The sequence below is a fragment of the Leuresthes tenuis genome, unplaced genomic scaffold (assembly GCF_036924035.1).
Source record: "Leuresthes tenuis unplaced genomic scaffold, fLeuTen1.0.hap1 SCAF_47, whole genome shotgun sequence".
Lineage (NCBI taxonomy): Eukaryota > Metazoa > Chordata > Actinopteri > Atheriniformes > Atherinopsidae > Leuresthes > Leuresthes tenuis.
In genome coordinates this window covers 655,802-675,349 of record NW_027325401.1, presented here as the reverse complement: position 1 = coordinate 675,349, position 19,548 = coordinate 655,802, and the positions used below count along the sequence as shown (strand labels likewise).

The following is a 19,548-nucleotide window of genomic DNA, read 5'->3' as shown; positions in this document are numbered from 1 at the left end:
GATTGCTGACGGCAGAGCAATACTGCCAAACTTATGAGTTCTTGTGGCAAACTTGATTCAGTGTCTTGACGTGTATACGCTGTTTCGCTGACTTGATTGTCACAAGAAACAAAGTGTGTTTGATAAGATCCGACCATTTTATTACGGGAGGATCAGTATGTATGGATTCTGATGTGACTGATAAACCCATTCGTATCTTAAGCATAATCTAATACGTGAGACAACGCCCTGGCACACGATAAAAAAAAAAAAAGAGAGAGAGCGGTTTTGTGTCCCCACTGTCCATAATGTAGAAAAGAGAGAAAAAAGCCTTTCTGATTTGGTGTGTATGCTCATAGTGCAGAGTGTAGAGAAAAGAAAGCCGTTTTGGTGTCACGGGTGTTGTGACTTACACACACACATTTCTAAATTGAGAAAGGAAATTATTTTAGAGGAAGCACTAGAGTTTAGATCCCACATTTGTTGATAGGCATTCATTTATTTCTTCACTTCTGATGAAGTTTCAACAATAAACAACAAACTTTGTATTATGAGAAAGAACTTCTTCAGCAATAAGCATCTCTCGACATATGACGAAATACAGATTTTGCTATAAAATTAATTCCTTCTATCAGCCTGACTTAAAACTGTTTGTCCTCCTTATTTATCCACTTCAAATCAAGTTACAACAATTAAAAAAAATTTGTAGTTTGAGAAAGAACAACTTAATCTTCAGCAATCAGTATAAAAAGAGGTGCAAATGCCAACCATACATACCTAAAAGGTGGAGCGGAAGTATTCAGCTGCAAGTAGGTGTGAATGTTCGACCATAATTTGTAAAAAGCGGGTAAGAAAAGGTTCGAATGCCCGACTATATATTAACAAAAGCGGGAGGAGAGGTCTTCGGATGAGAGTGGGTGAGAATTTCCAACCATAATCTATAAAATACGGTGAAAAAAAATATGTGAATGCCTCATAGAACACTAAAAGCGGAAGTGTTCGGCTGCAAGAAGGTGTGAATGTCCGACTATATTTGGTGAAAAGCAGGTGAAGCAAGGTCTGAATGCCCAACCTTACATCATCAAAAGCGAGATCAGAGGTGTTTGGCTGCAAGAAGGCCATAGTTTGCCAAAAGCGGGTAAGGTGCGAATGTCCGACTAAATATCAACAAAATTTGGGGCAGAGGTCTTCGGATGCAAGTGGGTGTGAATATCCAACCATACAAGTATGGTGGAGAGGAAGCTGTGAATAGCCGACCATAGTTTGGAAAAAGCGGGTAAGAAAAGGTTTGAATACCCGAACATACACCATCAAAGAGGGAGCGGAGGTGTTCCGCTGTAAGACGGTGTGAATGTCCGATCATAGTTGGTAAAAAGCGGGTAAGAAAAGGGTAAAATACCCGACTGTACACAATCAAAAGAGGGAGCGGAGTTGTTCAGCTAAGAGAAGGTGTGAAAGTCCGACCATGGTTTGTAAAAAGCGGGTAAGAAAAGGTTCGTATGCCCGAAAATACACTATCAAAACCGGAAGCGTAGGTGTTCGGCTGCAAGAAGGTGTGAACGTCCGACCAAAGTTTGTAAAAAAGCAGTTAAGAAAAGGTTCGAATATCTAACCAAACATAATCAAAAGCGGGAGCAGAGCTGTTCGACTGCAAGTAGGTGTGAATGTCAGAGAATAATTTGCAAAAAGCTGATGAGAAAGGGTGAGAAATCCCGACTATACACCATCAAATGCGGGAGCGGAGTTGTTCGGCTGTGAGTAGGTGTGATTCTCCAACCATAATTGCTGAAAAATGTGTTAGAAAAGGTAAGAATGCCGGTCCATACATCATCAAAAGCGGGAGAGGTGGTGTTCGGCTGCAAGTAGGTGTGAATGTCCATTAATAATTGCTTTAAAACATGAAAGAAAATTTTCGAATATCAAACCTTACATGATCATTAGCGGGAGAGGAGGTGTTCAGCTGCAAGAAGATGTGAATATCCACCCATAATTACTGAAAAATGGGTAGGAAAAGATGCGAATGTCCAACCATAAATCATCAAAAGCAGGAGTGGAGTTGTTCGGCTACAAGAAGGTATGAAAGTCCAACCATGGTTTGTAAAATGCGGGTAAGAGAAGGTTCGAATACCCGAATATATACCATCAAAAGCGGAAGCCGGGGTGTTCGGCTGCAAGAACGTGTGAACGTCCGACCATAGTTTGTAAAAAGCAGTTAAGAAAAGGTTTGAATATCCAACCGAACATAATCAAAAGCGGGAGCAGAGTTGTTCGACTGCAAGTAGGTGTGAATGTCAGATCATAATTGCTGAAAAATGTGATAGAAAAGACTAGAATGCCGGGCAATACATCATCAAAAGCGGGAGAGGTGGTTTTTCGGCTGCAAGTAGGTGTGAATGTCCAGCCATAATTACTCACAAACGGGGGAAGAAAAGGTAGTATTTCCAGACCACACATGATCAAAACAGGGAATGGAGGTGGTTCAGCTGCAAGGTGTGAATGTCTGACTAAAGTTTGTAAAAACCGTGTAAGACAAGGGGCGAATGCCCGACAATGTATGATCAAAAGAGGGAGCGGAGGTTTTCGGCTGCAAGGTCTGAATGTCCAACCATAATTTGTAAAAATCGGGGAAGAAAAGGCTCGAAAGCCAGACTATACACCATCAAAAGCGGGAGCAGAGGTGTTCAGGTGCAAGAAGGTCTGAATGTCCGACCAACAATTACTGAAAAATGGGTAAGAAAAGGTGCGAATGCCAAATCATACATCATCAAAAGCAGGAGCGGATGTGTTCGGCTACAAGAAGGTTTGAATGTCCAACCATAGTAAGTAATAGGTGGGTAAGAAAAGGCTCGAATGCCCAACTATACACCATCAAAAGCGGAAGCGGAGGTGTTCGGCTGCAAGACGGTGTGAACGTCCAACCAAAGTTTGTAAAAAGCATTAAGAAAAGGTTCGAATATCCAACCGAACATAATCAAAAGCGGGAGCAGAGCTGTTCGACTGCAAGTAGGTGTGAATATCAGATCATAATTTGCAAAAAGCTGATGAGAAAGGGTGAGAATGCCCGACTATACACTGTCAAATGTGGGAGCGGAGGTGTTCGTCTGTGAGTAGGTGTGAATGTCCGACCATAATTGCTGAAAAATGTGTTAGAAAAGGTAAGAATGCCGGACCATATATCATCAAAAGCGGGAGAGGTTGTGTTCGGCTGCAAGAAGGTGTGAATGTCCAGCCATAATTACTCACAAACGGGTAAGAAAAGGTACTATTGCCAGACCATATATGATCAAAACAGGGAGCGGAGGTGGTTCAGCTGCAAGAAGGTTTGAATGTCCGACTAAAGTTTGTAAAAAGCGGGTAAGACAAGGTGTGAATGCCCGACAATGTATGATCAAAAGAGGAGCGGAGGTTTTCGGCTGCAAGAAGGTCTGAATGTCCACCCATAATTACTGAAAAATGGTTAAGAAAAGGTGCGAAAGCCCAACCGCACATGATCATAAGTGGATGAGAAGGTGTTCGACTCCAAGTAGGTGTGAATGTAAGATCATAATTTGTAAAAAGCGGGTAAGAAAAGGTAAGAATGCCCAACCATAAATTATCAAAAGCGGCAGCAGAGTTTCGGCTGGTATTTATCAATGTCTAGATAGATTTCAACAAAAAACAACGTTGTACTTTGCAGTAAAAGAAAGTGCAAATCAAAAGTTTTAGGAATCCGAGAATAAGCTTATTTTCATGAGTTCTGCACGATTTTGGATTTTATGTATAAAATGAATTTCTTCACGCAAACTAAGTTAACACTGCTTTGTCCTTCATATGTACCCATTTCTACATATATTTCAAGCATAAACTTCCTCATATTACCCTGAATGAGAAAGAGCCACACTTGTGATTAAGCCATACCTCCCTTTTGAGGAGTTCTGCATGATTTGGGATTTTATCTATAAAATTAATTCCTTCACTCAAACTATGTTAAAACGGCTTTTACCTTCATATTTATCAATGTCTCGATAGATTTAAACAAAAAACAACGTTGTACTTTGCAATAAAAGAAAGAGCAAATCAAAAGTTTTAGGAATCCGAGAATAAGCTTATTTTCATGAGTTCTGCACGATTTCGGATTTTATGTATAAAATGAATTCATTCACTCAAACCATGTTAAAACTGCTTTTTCCTTCATATTTATCAATGTCTAGATCGACTTCAACAAAGAACAACATTGTATTTTGCAGTAGAAGAAAGAGCAAAACTGAAGGATCAGGAATCCGAGAATAAGCTTCTTTTCATACGTTCTGCATGATTTGGGATTTTATGTATAAAATGAATTCCTTCACTCAAACTAAGTTAACACTGCTTTGTCCTTCATATGTACCCATTTCTACATATATTTCAAGCATAAACTTCCTCATACTACCCTGAATGAGAAAGAACCACACTTGTGATTAAGCCATACGCCCCTTTTGAGGAGTTCTGCATGATTTGGGATTTTATCTATAAAATCAATTCCTTCACTCAAACTATGTTAAAACGGCTTTTACCTTCATATTTATCAATGTCTCGATAGATTTAAACAAAAAAACAACGTTGTACTTTGCAGTAAAAGAAAGAGCCAATCAAAAGTTTTAGGAATCCGAGAATAAGCTTATTTTCATGAGTTCTGCACGATTTCGGATTTTATGTATAAAATGAATTCATTCACTCAAACCAAGTTAAAACTGCCTTTTCCTTCATATTTATCAATGTCTAGATCGACTTCAACAAAGAACAACATTGTATTTTGCAGTAGAAGAAAGAGCAACACTGAAGGATCAGGAATCCGAGAATAAGCTTATTTTCTTATGGGCAAGTGGGAACTGCTTTGTCCTTCATATTTATCAATGTGTAGATGGATTTCAACTTCTTCTACTGAAAAGTCCAATGTTTTTCTTTGTAGAAGTCGATCTAGACATTGATGAATATGGAAGGACAAAGCAGTTTTAACTTGGTTAAAAACCATGGTCGGACTTTCACACCTTCTTGTAATGGAACACCTCCGCTCCCGCTATTGATTGTGTACAGTAGGGTATTTTAACCTTTTCTTACCCGCTTTTTACCAACTATGGTCGGACATTCACACCGTCTTACAGCGGAACACCTCCGCTCCTGCTTTTTATGGTGTATAGTCGGGCATTCGAACCTTTTCTTACCCGCTATTTACAAACTATGGTAGGACATTCAAACCTTCGTGTATCCGAAAACCTCCGCTCTCTCTTTTGATCATACATTGTCGGACATTCGCACCTTTTCTTACCCGCTTTTTACAAACCATGGTCGGACTGTCACACCTTCTTGTAGCCAAACACATCCGCTCCCGCTATTGATTGTGTACAGTCGGGTATTTTAACCTTTTCTTACCCGCTTTTTACCAAGTATGGTCGGACATTCACACCTTCGTACAGCGGAACACCTCCGCTCCCTCTTTTGATGGTGTATGTTCGGGCACTCGAACCTTTTCTTACCCGCTTTTTACAAACTATGGTCAGACATTCAAACCTTCTTGTAGCCGAACACATCCACTCCTGCTTTTGATGATGGGTATTCAAACCTACTTGTTGCCCGCTTTTCATTAATTATGGGTGGACATACACACCTTGTCGGTGCCAAACACCTCCGCTTCCTGTTTTGATCATGTATGATTGGACATTCGCACCTTTTCTCACCCGCTTTTTACTATGGTCGGCCATTCACAGCTTCCTCTCCACCATACTTGTATGGTGGGATATTCACACCCACTTGCATCCGAAGACCTCCGCCCCCACTTTTGTTGATATTTAGTCGGTCATTCGCAGCTTACCCGCTTTTGGCAAACTATGGCCTTCTTTCAGCCAAACACCTCTGATCTCGTTTTTGATGATGTAAGGTTGGGCATTCAGACCTTGCTTCACCTGCTTTTCACCAAATATAGTCGAACAGTCACACCTTCTTGCAGCCGAACACTTCTGCTCCACCTTTTAGTGTTCTATGGGGTATTCACACCTTTTTTTTCACCTTATTTTATTGATTATGGTTGGAAATTCTCACCCACTCTTATCCGAAGACCTCTCCTCCTGCTTTTGTTAATATATAGTTTGGTTTCAAACCTTTTCTTACCCGCTTTTTACAAATTATGGTCGAACATTCACACCTACTTGCAGCCGAACACCTCCGCTCCCGCTTTTGATGGTGTATAGTCGGGCTTTCGAGCCTTTTCTTCCCCGGTTTTTACAAATTATGGTTGTACATTCAGACCTTGCAGCCGAAAACCTCCGCTCCCTCATTTGATCATACATTGTCAGGCATTCGCACCTTGTCTTACCCGCTTTTTATAAACTTTAGTCAGACATTCACACCTTGCAGCTGAACCACCTCCGCTCCCTGTTTTGATAATGTATGGTCTGGCAATACTACCTTTTCTTACCGGTTTGTGAGTAATTATGGCTGGACATTCACTCCTACTTGCAGCCGAACACCACTTTTCCCACTTTTGATGATGTATGGTCAAGGATTCTAGTCTTTTCTAACACATTGTTCAGCAATTATGGTTTGATATTCACACCTACTCACAGCCGAACACTTCCGCTCCCGCATTTGATGGTGTATAGTCGGGCATTCTCACCCTTTCTCATCAGCTTTTTGCAAATTATGATCTGACATTCACACCTACTTGCAGTCGAACAGCTCTGCTCCCGCTTTTGATTATGTTTGGTTGGATATTCGAAACTTTTCTTCACTGCTTTTTACAAACTTTGGTCGGACGTTCACACCTTCTTGCAGCCGAACACCCCGGCTTCCGCTTTTGATGGTATATATTCGGGCATTCGAACCTTTTCTTACCCGCTTTTTACAAACCATGGTCGGACTTTCACACCTTCTTGTAGCCGAACAACTCCGCTCCCTCTTTTGAGGGTGTATGTTCGGGCATTCGAACCTTTTCTTACCCGCATTTTACGAACTATGGTCGGACATTCAAACCTTCTTTTAGCCGAACACATCCACTCCTGCTTTTGATGATGTATGGTTGAGCATTCGAACCTTTTCTTACCCATTTTTTACAAACTATGGTCGGACATTCACACCTTCTTGCAGCTGAACACCTCCTCTCCCGCTTATGATGATGTGTGGTTTGATATTCGAAAATTTTCTTTCATGTTTTCTAGCAATTATTGATGGACATTCAGACCTTCTTGCAGCTGAACACCTCCGCTCCCGCTTTTGATGATGTATAGTCGGGCTTTCAAGCCTTTTCTTCCCCGGTTTTTACAAAATTATTGTTGGACATTCAGACCTTCTTGCAGCCGAAAACCTCCGCTCCCTCTTTTGATCATACATTGTCGGGCATTCGCACCTTCTCTTACCCGCTTTTTACAAACCAGGGTCGGACTTTCACACCTTTTAGTAGCCGAACAACTCCGCTCCCGCTATTGATTGTGTACAGTCGGGTATTTTCACCTTTTCTTACCCGCTTTTTACCAACTATGGTCAGACATTCACACCTTCTTACAGTGGAACACCTCCGCTCCCTCTTTTGATGGTGTATGTTCGGGCATTCGAACCTTTTCTAACCCGCTTTTTACAAACTATGGTCGGACATTAAAACCTTCTTGTAGCCGAACACATCCACTCCTGCTTTTGATGATGTATGGTTGGGCATTCGTACCTTTTCTTACCCATTTTGCAGTAATTATGGGTGGAAATTCACACCATTTTGCATTTTAACACCTCCTCTCCCGCTTATGATCATGTGCGGTTTGATATTCGAAAATTCTCTTCCATGTTTTCTAGCAATTATTGATGGACATTCAGACCTTCTTGCAGCTGAACACCTCCGCTCCAGCTGTTGATGGTGTATAGTCGGGCTTTCGAGCCTTTTCTTCCCCGATTTTTACAAATTATGGATGGACATTCAGACCTTCTTTCAGCCGAAAACCTCCACTCCCTCTTTTGATCATACATTGTCGGGCATTCGCACCTTTTCTTACCCGTTTTTACAATTCATGGTCGGACTTTCACACCTTTTAGTAGCGGAACAACTCTGCTCCCGCTATTGATTGTGTACAATAGGGTATTTTAACCTTTTCTTACCTGCTTTTTGCCAATTATGGTTGGACATTCACACCTTCTTACAGCGGAACACCTCCGCTCCCTCCTTTGATGGTGTATGTTCGGGCATTCGAACCTTTTCCTACCCGCTTTTTACAAACTATGGTCAGACATTCAAACCTTCTTGTAGCCGAACACATCCACTCCTGCTTTTGATGATGGGTATTCAAACCTACTTGTTGCCCGCTTTTCATTAATTATGGGTGGACATACACACCTTGTCGCAGCCAAACACCTCCGCTCCCTGTGAGGATCATGTATGGTTGGGCATTCGTACCTTTTCTTACCCATTTTGCAGTAATTATGGGTGGACATTCACACCTTCTTGCATTTGAACACCTCCTCTCCCGCTTATGATCATGTGCGGTTTGATATTCGAAAATTCTCTTCCATGTTTTCTAGCAATTATTGATGGACATTCAGACCTTCTTGCAGCTGAACACCTCCGCTCCAGCTGTTGATGGTGTATAGTCGGGCTTTCGAGCCTTTTCTTCCCAGATTTTTACAAAATATGGATGGACATTCAGACGTTGTTTCAGCCGAAAACCTCCGCTCCCTCTTTTGATCATACATTGTCGGGCATTCGCACCTTTTCTTACCCGCTTTTTACAAACCATGGTCGGACTTTCACACCTTTTAGTAGTGGAACAACTCTGCTCCCGCTATTGATTGTGTACAATCGGGTATTTTAACCTTTTCTTACCTGCTTTTTGCCAACTATGGTCGGACATTCACACCTTCTTACAGCGGAACACCTCCGCTCCCTCCTTTGATGGTGTATGTTCGGGCATTCGAACCTTTTCTTACCCGCTTTTTACAAACTATGGTCAGACATTCACACCTTCTTGCAGCCGAACACCTCCGCTCCCGCTTTTGATGGTGTATAGTCGGGCTTTCGAGCCTTTTCTTCCCCGGTTTTTACAAATTATGGTTGGACATTCAGACCTTGCAGCCGAAAACCTCCGCTCCCTCTTTTGATCATACATTGTCAGGCATTCGCACCTACTTGCAGCCGAATACTTCCGCTCCACCTTTTAGTGATGTATGGTTGGCATTTGCACCTTTTCTTACCCTTTCTTACCCTACTGATTGCTTAAGATTAAGTTGTTTTTTCTCAAACTACAACATTTTTTTAATTGTTGAAACTTGATTTGAAGTGGATAAATAAGGAGGACAAACAGTTTTAAGTCAGGCTGATAGAAGGAATTAATTTTATAGCAAAATCTGTATTTCGTCATATGTCGAGAGATGCTTATTGCTGAAGAAGTTCTTTCTCATTCTACAAAGTACAACGTTGTTTATCGTTGAAACTTGATTAGACATGAATAAATATGAAGGACAAAGCAGTCTTAACTTGGTTAGAGTTAAGGAATTCGTTTTATAGGAGAATCCGAATTCGTGCATAACTCGTAAAATAGAGCTTATTTTCGGATTCCTGAAGAATGAGTCTGGTTCTTTCTCATAATACAAAGTTTGTTGTTTATTGTTGAAACTTCATCAGAAGTGAAGAAATAAATGAATGCCTATCAACAAATGTGGGATCTAAACTCTAGTGCTTCCTCTAAAATAATTTCCTTTCTCAATTCAGAAATGTGTGTGTGTAAGTCACAACACCCGTGACACCAAAACGGCTTTCTTTTCTCTCTTTTCTCTACACTCTGCACTGTGAGCACACACACCAAATCAGAAAGGCTTTTTTCTCTCTTTTCTACATTATGGACTGTGGGGACACAAAACCGCTCTCTCTTTTTTTTTTTGATTGTGTGCCAGGGCGTTGTCTCACGTATTAGATTATGCTTACGATACGAATGGGTTTATCAGTCACATCAGAATCCATACATACTGATACTCCCGTAATAAAATGGTCGGATCTTATCAAACACACTTTGTTTCTTGTGACAATCAAGTCAGCGAAACAGCGTATACACGTCAAGACACTGAATCAAGTTTGCCACAAGAACTCATAAGTTTGGCAGTATTGCTCTGCCGTCAGCAATCATACACCCATTTTATTTTCGTGAGACATGTGCAGGCACCTGTTCATCTACTGTTCTATCACTATGAATTAGTTTATCTATTATCAATAAGGATACTTCTACAACTACTATCAAAGTATGTCCAGACTTCTTATGTTGTCAGTTGCTATATATGAATAAGTGGGTAGCTACTGACAAGCATTAAGCATGTCACACAGCCCAAACATATAACATTTCAGGACACACCACACAGTTAACAACCACAGTGAAGTGTCAAAGCCCAAACATGTAACATTCAACAGGACACTTACACAACACATTCAAATCAAACAGTCAGACAACATACAAGAACATATACCCCAGCCGGCATTGCTCCCTGCCTATTTTCCTACAGCTCACTATGTGTGCGCACACCTTTATTCACAAACTCTTCAACTTATACTCTTTTACCAAAGCTGCTACAGCTCGATTGGCCGAATACCCTTAGATCCTATTTCGGTGAATTTGACATCTGCCTTACATGTAACAGATTAGCGGTTTAGCAGTTTTAATTTAGTTTGAGTGAAGGAATTCATTTTATAGCAAAATCCGAAATCGTGAAGAACTCATGAAAGTAAGCTTATTCTCGGATTCCTGAAACTTTAGATTTGCTCTTTCTTTTACTGCAAAGTACAACGTTGTTTTTTTTTGTTTAAATCTTTCTGGACATGGTAAATATGAAGGACAAAGCAGTTTTAACATAGTTTGAGTGAAGGAATTCATTTTATAGATAAAATCCCAAGAGTCTGCTGAGAAAAGAGAGTGAATGCGAAGTAGACTTTAACACGGCTCTGGGAGCGAGCCGAGTGTGGGCTAACCGGGAGAATTGCTTGAAAGAAACGCGACACCCGAATGAGCGGTCAGAACAAAGCCTCAATACGGTGTTCCCGTGGTGTTTTTGTTGCTGCCTTGTCGATTGCACAGGGGCAAGCGTTTCAACCAAGCAACGCTCACCATCGGGAAGGTGGCTATGGCAACTAGCCTGATGCCCTGCTCCCGCAGTGACGGATAATCGTACTCTGGTTTCTCTTCATAACATACAAGTCTTTCGCCTTTTACTAAAGACTTTCGTGGAGAGCAGCACTAATGAGTTGTTTCTATTTTTGGCAGGCTTTACCTTTGCGGGTGAAGCCCTTTCTGTCTGTGCAAAAGAAATCTTGTTACTGTGCAGAGTGACTTCTCTGAGTAGAGTCGCCTTACTTGTTGCGATTGTGCCGATGTTCGAAGCTGGAGTGCAAAGTTGTTGCTTGAATGGTGCTTGCTGGAGCATGCGGGAGTGCAAAGTTATACCATTTAAAAGGGCTGAAGAGTGCTCAGTGCAGCGGGTGGGCGGAGGTGCAACGTGACACTCTGGCCACCTATGGCCATAAAAAGAACACTGCTACAAGTGCGCATTGTGCCAGCAAGGGCCCTCGGACCTGAAACAGTGGACAGTTATCGCTTCTCGGCCTTTTGGCTAAGATCAAGTGTAGTATCTGTTCTTATCAGTTTAATATGTCCTCTATACGAGGACTACATATTAAATGGATTTTTAAGAATAGGAGTTGAAAAAGAAGCTTTGCTCCGTTCACTCCAAGCATCGACCCAGTACTGCAGTGCCGCTGGGAACGGTGCGCTCTTCTCTGCTCTTGTGAAAAAGCAAACAGCGGTGCAGGATGGAAGTTTCAGGGAGCCCAAGATGAAACTTTCTTTTAATCTGCTGAGAAAAGAGAGTGAATGCGAAGTAGACTTTAACACAGCTCTGGGAGCGAGCCGAGTGTGGGCTAACCGGGAGAATTGCTTGAAAGAAACGCGACACCGAATGAGTGGTCAGAACAAAGCCTCAATACGGTGTTCCCGTGGTGTTTGTGGCTGCCTTGTCTTTTGCACAGAGTAAAAGACAAGGCAGCCATCGAATAGGGCCCGATTGTTCCTACTTGGTCAGCCGAGGAGCAAGGGGGGGGAGCAAGCGTCTCAACCAAGCAAATCTCACCAAGTAGGAACAATCGGGCCCTATTCGATGGCTGCAACACCTGAAAGAGATATTGATGCGAGACCCGATCAAAAGCTTTTTCAAAGTCTAAATTTAAGATGACAAGCCGGGTGTTTCTGTCTCTAGCGTAATCAATGATGTCTCGAATCAGTACGAGGCTGTCGGTGAGTTGTCTCTCTGAGATGGCACAAGCCTGGTCTGGGTGAATTACCTCCTCTAAAACAGAGGACATCCGTGTCGTTAAAACCTTGCTAAAAAGTTTACAGTCAAAGTTTAAAAGTGTGATGGGCCTCCAATTCTTTAGGTCAGTCTTATCATTTTTATCAGAAGTGAAGAAATAAATGAATGCCTATCAACAAATGTGGGATCTAAACTCTAGTGCTTCCTCTAAAATAATTTCCTTTCTCAATTTAGAAATGTGTTAGAAAAGGTAAAAATGCCGGTCCATACATAATCAAAATCGGGAGAGGTGGTGTTCAGCTGCAAGAAGGTCTAAATGTCCATCAATAATTGCTAGAAAACATGAAAGAAACTTTTCCAAAATCAAACCGCACATGATCATAAGTGGGATAGGAGGTGTTCAGCTGCAAGGTGTGAATGTCCACCCATAATTCCTGAAAAATGGGCAAAAAAAAGGTGTGAATGCCCAACCATACATTATCAAAAGCAGGAGTGGAAGTGTTCGGCTACAAGAAGGTGTGAACGTCCAACCAAAATATGTAAAAAGCAGTTAAGAAAAGGTTCGAATATCCAACCAAACATAATCAAAAGCGGGAGCAGAGCTTTTCGACTGCAAGTAGGTGTGAATGTCAGATCATAATTTGCAAAAAGCTGATGAGAAAGGGTGAGAATGCCCGACTATACATCATCAAATGCGGGAGCGGAGTTGTTCGGCTGTGAGTAGGTGTGAATCTCCGACCATAATTGCTGAAAAATGTGTTAGAAAAGGTAAAAATGCCGGTCCATACATCATCAAAAGCGAGAGGGGTTGTGTTCGGCTGCAAGTAGGTGTGAATGTCCAGCCATAATTACTCACAAACGGGTAAGAAAAGGTAGTATTGCCAGACCATATATGATCAAAACAGGGAGCGGAACTAAAGTTCAAATATATTAACAAAAGCGGGAGGAGAGGTCTTCGGATGAGAGTGGTTGAAAATTTCCGACCATAATGTATAAAATGCGGTGAAAAAAAGGTGTGATAGAACACTAAAAGGTGGAGCGGAAGTGTTCGGCTGCAAGAAGGTGTGAATGTCCGACTATATTTGGTGAAAAGCAGGTGAAGCAAGGTCTGAATGCCAAACCTTACATCATCAAATGCGAGATCAGAGGTGTTTGGCTGCAAGAAGGCCATAGTTTGCCAAAATCGGGTAAGGTGCGAATGTCCGACTAATTATCAAAAAAATTTGGATTAGAGGTCTTCGGATGCAAGTGGGTGTGAATATCCAACCATACAAGTATGGTGGAGAGGAAGCTGTGAATAGCCGACCATAGTTTGGAAAAAGCGGGTAAGAAAAGGTTTGAATACCCGAACATACACCATCAAAAGAGGGAGCGGAGGTGTTCCGCTGTACGAAGGTGTGAATGTCCGACCATAGTTGGTAAAAGGCGGGTAAGAAAAGGTTAAAATACCCGACTGTACACAATCAATAGCGGGAGCGGATGTGTTCGGCTACAAGAAGGTGTGAAAGTCCGACCATGGTTTGTAAAAAGCGGGTAAGAAAAGGTGTGAATGTCCGTTAATGTATGATCAAAAGAGAGAGCGGAGGTTTTCGGATACAAGAAGGTTTGAATGTCCCACCATAGTTTGTAAAAAGCGGGTAAGAAAAGGTTCGAATGCCCGACTATACACCATCAAAAGCGGGAGCGGAGGTGTTCCGCTGTAAGACGGTGTGAATGTCCGACCATAGTTGGTAAAAAGCGGGTAAGAAAAGGTTAAAATACCCGACTGTACACAATCAATAGCAGGAGTGGAGTTGTTCGGCTACAAGAAGGTGTGAAAGTCCGACCATGGTTTGTAAAAACCGGGAAGAAAAGGCTCGAAAGCCCGACTATACACCATCAAAAAGAAGGTTTGAATGTCCATCAATAATTGCTTTAAAACAAGAAAGTAAATTTTCGAATATCAAACCATACATGATCATAAGCGGAAGAGGAGGTGTTCCGCTGTAAGACGGTGTGAATGTCCGACCATAGTTGGTAAAAAGCGGGTAAGAAAAGGTTAAAATACCCGACTGTACACAATCAATAGCGGGAGCGGAGTTGTTCGGCTACTAAAAGGTGTGAAAGTCCGACCCTGGTTTGTAAAAAGCGGGTAAGAAAAGGTTCGAATGCCCGAACATACACCATCAAAAGAGGGAGCGGAGGTGTTCCGCTGTAAGACGGTGTGAATGTCCGATCATAGTTGGTAAAAAGCGGGTAAGAAAAGGTTAAAATACCCGACTGTACACAATCAAAAGAGGGAGCGGAGTTGTTCAGCTAAGAGAAGGTGTGAAAGTCCGACCATGGTTTGTAAAAAGCGGGTAAGAAAAGGTTCGTATGCCCGAATATACACTATCAAAACCGGAAGTGTAGGTGTTCGGCTGCAAGAAGGTGTGAACGTCCGACCAAAGTTTGTAAAAAAGCAGTTAAGAAAAGGTTCCCCCACAGAGCACAGAACCCAGGAAGCCCACCGCAGGGGCAACCACGCATCCACCCAGAAGACTGCAGAGGAAGCCCCCGGAAAGAGCCCCCATAAGCATAGGGCAGAGGCCCTCCGGGAGCCAGGGGCAACAGCCCACCGACGTCGCCAGGCCCCAGCCGCCCAGACATGGGCCGTGCACTGGATCCGGGCCCCAGGAGCCCGAGCGCCCCCAAACCCCCCGGCAGAGGCCCCACCCAATACCCAGGAGGGCCAAGCGCCCCAGACAGCCACACAGTGGGTCAGTGCCTGCCCCAGCACCCCTGGCCAAGTGCCCTGGGAGTCAAGACGTGCCCACAGGTGGGTGAAGTCGCGAGCAGCGGAGAGAGGCCACGCCGCCCCCCCCATCGGGAGAAGCACAGGCAGGCCAGGCGACAGCAAGTCCAAGATCCAGGCCCAATCATTACCACACACACTTTCATGTCCCATACATCTACACGTCCTCCCTCCCTCGACTCCGCTGGGGTGTAGTGCAGCGGGCACACCAGGGGGCCAGCAGCCCCCCAGCCACCACAGACCCCAAACCAGCAGAACAATTAATTAATCCTCCTGGCCCCTCCCGCCCCGAGCAGCAACCAGGAAGCAGGGGTGTGCGAAGAAGACCCCTCCCCTCACCCTTCTGGCTCTTCAATATTTTCTAATAGTGAGCAATTAAAATTGAGGGGCAGCCAAATTTGTAGAACTGGGAGCGTGGCCCTCTGGGCAGCCTACATACCCAAAGAGCCCCGCCCACCAGATGCCACTCAGTGTAACCACCCCCCAAGACCTAATGTGTGTGTGTGAGTGTGTTTGATAAGTAGTAATGTCTAAGGTGTAATTAAAACAGGGGTGGGAACTGCAGAGGGCAACTACTGCAGAGTCCACTACACCCCACCGAACACACACGCCCCCAAAACCCTTCATGTGTGAGTGTGTGCTGTGTACAGGAGCCAGAAGGGAGAGGGGTATGGGGATATACACTGGGGGCAGCCAGGGACTGGCTGCAATAGGCATCCCCGCTACCAGGGAGCCAACACAGGACAGGAGGGCCTGATGTCCACCAGGCCAGGGGCCTGCAGCGACCATATTCTGGGAGCTACTGTACCCCCAGAAGGTACCCATCCCGCCCCACCCCACTCAACCCAACCCCACTCCGAAGGACCTCTACAAAAAACAAACAAACAACAACAAAAAACAAACAAACAAACCACCCGGTCACACCAGTCGCAGCAGCCCGGGCCTGAGACCCACCATCACCCAGGCCCCCCCAGGCCCCCCCTCAACAGGTGCGCTCTTGTGAAAAAAAAAACAGCGGCAGCAACAAAAACACAACGGGAACACCGTATTGAGGCTTTGTTCTGACCGCTCATTTGGTATGGCGTTTCTTTCAAGCAATTCTCCCGGTTAGCCCGCACTCGGCTCGCTCCCAGAGCTGTGTTAAAGTCTACTTCGCATTCACTCTCTTTTCTCAGCAGATTAAAAGAAAGTTTCATCTTGGGCTCCCTGAAACTTGCATCCTGCACCGCTGTTTGCTTTTTCACAAGAGCAGAGAAGAGCGCACCGTTCCCAGCGGCACTGCAGTACTGGGTCAATGCTTGGAGTGAACGGAGCAAGCTTCTTTTTCAACTCCTATTCTTAAAAATCCATTTAATATGTAGTCCTCGTATAGAGGACATATTAAACTGATAAGAACAGATACTACACTTGATCTTAGCCAAAAGGCCGAGAAGCGATAACTGTCCACTGTTTCAGGTCCGAGGGCCCTTGCTGGCACAATGCGCACTTGTAGCAGTGTTCTTTTTATGGCCATAGGTGGCCAGAGTGTCACGTTGCACCTCCGCCCACCCGCTGCACTGAGCACTCTTCAGCCCTTTTAAATGGTATAACTTTGCACTCCCGCATGCTCCAGCAAGCACCATTCAAGCAACAACTTTGCACTCCAGCTTCGAACATCGGCACAATCGCAACAAGTAAGGCGACTCTACTCAGAGAAGTCACTCTGCACAGTAACAAGATTTCTTTTGCACAGACAGAAAGGGCTTCACCCGCAAAGGTAAAGCCTGCCAAAAATAGAAACAACTCATTAGTGCTGCTCTCCACGAAAGTCTTTAGTAAAAGGCGAAAGACTTGTATGTTATGAAGAGAAACCAGAGTACGATTATCCGTCACTGCGGGAGCAGGGCATCAGGCTAGTTGCCATAGCCACCTTCCCCATGGTGAGCGTTGCTTGGTTGAAACGCTTGACCCTGTGCAATCGACAAGGCAGCAACAAAAACACCACGGGAACACCGTATTGAGGCTTTGTTCTGACCTCTCATTCGGTGTCGCGTTTCTTTCAAGCAATTCTCCCGGTTAGCCCACACTCGGCTCGCTCCCAGAGCCGTGTTAAAGTCTACTTCGCATTCACTCTCTTTTCTCAGCAGACTCTTGGGATTTTATCTATAAAATGAATTCCTTCACTCAAACTATGTTAAAACTGCTTTGTCCTTCATATTTACCATGTCTAGAAAGATTTAAACAAAAAAAAACAACGTTGTACTTTGCAGAAAAAGAAAGAGCAAATCTAAAGTTTCAGGAATCCGAGAATAAGCTTACTTTCATGAGTTCTTCACGATTTCGGATTTTGCTATAAAATGAATTCCTTCACTCAAACTAAATTAAAACTGCTAAACCGCTAATCTGTTACATGTAAGGCAGATGTCAAATTCACCGAAATAGGATCTAAGGGTATTCGGCCAATCGAGCTGTAGCAGCTTTGGTAAAAGAGTATAAGTTGAAGAGTTTGTGAATAAAGGTGTGCGCACACATAGTGAGCTGTAGGAAAATAGGCAGGGAGCAATGCCGGCTGGGGTATATGTTCTTGTATGTTGTCTGACTGTTTGATTTGAATGTGTTGTGTAAGTGTCCTGTTGAATGTTACATGTTTGGGCTTTGACACTTCACTGTGGTTGTTAACTGTGTGGTGTGTCCTGAAATGTTATATGTTTGGGCTGTGTGACATGCTTAATGCTTGTCAGTAGCTACCCACTTATTCATATATAGCAACTGACAACATAAGAAGTCTGGACATACTTTGATAGTAGTTGTAGAAGTATCCTTATTGATAATAGATAAACTAATTCATAGTGATAGAACAGTAGATGAACAGGTGCCTGCACATGTCTCACGAAAATAAAATGGGTGTATGATTGCTGACGGCAGAGCAATACTGCCAAACTTATGAGTTCTTGTGGCAAACTTGATTCAGTGTCTTGACGTGTATACGCTGTTTCGCTGACTTGATTGTCACAAGAAACAAAGTGTGTTTGATAAGATCCGACCATTTTATTACGGGAGGATCAGTATGTATGGATTCTGATGTGACTGATAAACCCATTCGTATCGTAAGCATAATCTAATACGTGAGACAACGCCCTGGCACACAATCAAAAAAAAAAGAGAGAGCGGTTTTGTGTCCCCACAGTCCATAATGTAGAAAAGAGAGAAAAAAGCCTTTCTGATTTGGTGTGTGTGCTCACAGTGCAGAGTGTAGAGAAAAGAGAGAAAAGAAAGCCGTTTTGGTGTCACGGGTGTTGTGACTTACACACACACATTTCTGAATTGAGAAAGGAAATTATTTTAGAGGAAGCACTAGAGTTTAGATCCCACATTTGTTGATAGGCATTCATTTATTTCTTCACTTCTGATGAAGTTTCAACAATAAACAACAAACTTTGTAGAATGAGAAAGAACTTCTTCAGCAATAAGCATCTCTCGACATATGACGAAATACAGATTTTGCTATAAAATTAATTCCTTCTATCAGCCTGACTTAAAACTGTTTGTCCTCCTTATTTATCCACTTCAAATCAAGTTTCAACAATTAAAAAAATGTTGTAGTTTGAGAAAAAACAACTTCATCTTAAGCAATCAGTAGGGTAAGAAAGGGTAAGAAAAGGTGCAAATGCCAACCATACATCACTAAAAGGTGGAGCGGAAGTATTCGGCTGCAAGTAGGTGCGAATGCCTGACAATGTATGATCAAAAGAGGGAGCGGAGGTTTTCGGCTGCAAGGTCTGAATGTCCAACCATAATTTGTAAAAACCGGGGAAGAAAAGGCTCGAAAGCCCGACTATACACCATCAAAAGCGGGAGCGGAGGTGTTCGGCTGCAAGTAGGTGTGAATGTTCGACCATAATTTGTAAAAAGCGGGTAAGAAAAGGTTCGAATGCCCGAACATACACCATCAAAAGAGGGAGCGGAGGTGTTCCACTGTAAGAAGGTGTGAATGTCTGACCATAGTTGGTAAAAAGCGGGTAAGAAAAGGTGAAAATACCCGACTGTACACAATCAATAGCGGGAGCGGAGTTGTTCGGCTACTAAAAGGTGTGAAAGTCCGACCCTGGTTTGTAAAAAGCGGGTAAGAGAAGGTGCGAATGCCCGACAATGTATGATCAAAAGAGGGAGCGGAGGTTTTCGGCTGCAAGAAGGTCTGAATGTCCAACAATAATTTTGTAAAAACCGGGGAAGAAAAGGCTCGAAAGCCCGACTATACATCATCAAAAGCGGGAGCGGAGGTGTTCAGCTGCAAGAAGGTCTGAATGTCCATCAATAATTGCTAGAAAAAATGAAAGAAAATTTTCGAATATCAAACCACACATCATCATAAGCGGGAGAGGAGGTGTTCAGCTGCAAGAAGGTGTGAATGTCCGACCATAGTTTGTAAAAAATGGGTAAGAAAAGGTGCGAATGCTCAACCATACATCATCAAAAGCAGGAGTGGATGTGTTCGGCTAAAAGAAGGTTTGAATGTCCGACCATAGTTCGTAAAATGC

At 43.2% G+C, this 19,548-nt stretch overlaps 4 non-coding genes across 4 annotated transcripts; 2 read left to right on the top strand and 2 right to left on the bottom strand.

The window, feature by feature from the left end:
* The first annotated feature begins 11,120 nt into the window (after positions 1-11,120).
* LOC140285520 (U5 spliceosomal RNA) lies at positions 11,121-11,234 on the top strand. Its single transcript, XR_011910539.1, has one exon. It is a non-coding gene; the product is annotated as a U5 spliceosomal RNA (small nuclear RNA).
* Positions 11,235-11,542: 308 nt separating this feature from the next.
* On the top strand, positions 11,543-11,727 carry LOC140285560 (U2 spliceosomal RNA). The gene has a single exon (XR_011910574.1). It is a non-coding gene; the product is annotated as a U2 spliceosomal RNA (small nuclear RNA).
* A 4,557-nt stretch (positions 11,728-16,284) lies between these two features.
* On the bottom strand, positions 16,285-16,468 carry LOC140285552 (U2 spliceosomal RNA). Its single transcript, XR_011910567.1, has one exon. It is a non-coding gene; the product is annotated as a U2 spliceosomal RNA (small nuclear RNA).
* A 308-nt stretch (positions 16,469-16,776) lies between these two features.
* On the bottom strand, positions 16,777-16,890 carry LOC140285519 (U5 spliceosomal RNA). Its single transcript, XR_011910538.1, has one exon. It is a non-coding gene; the product is annotated as a U5 spliceosomal RNA (small nuclear RNA).
* Positions 16,891-19,548: the final 2,658 nt, after the last annotated feature.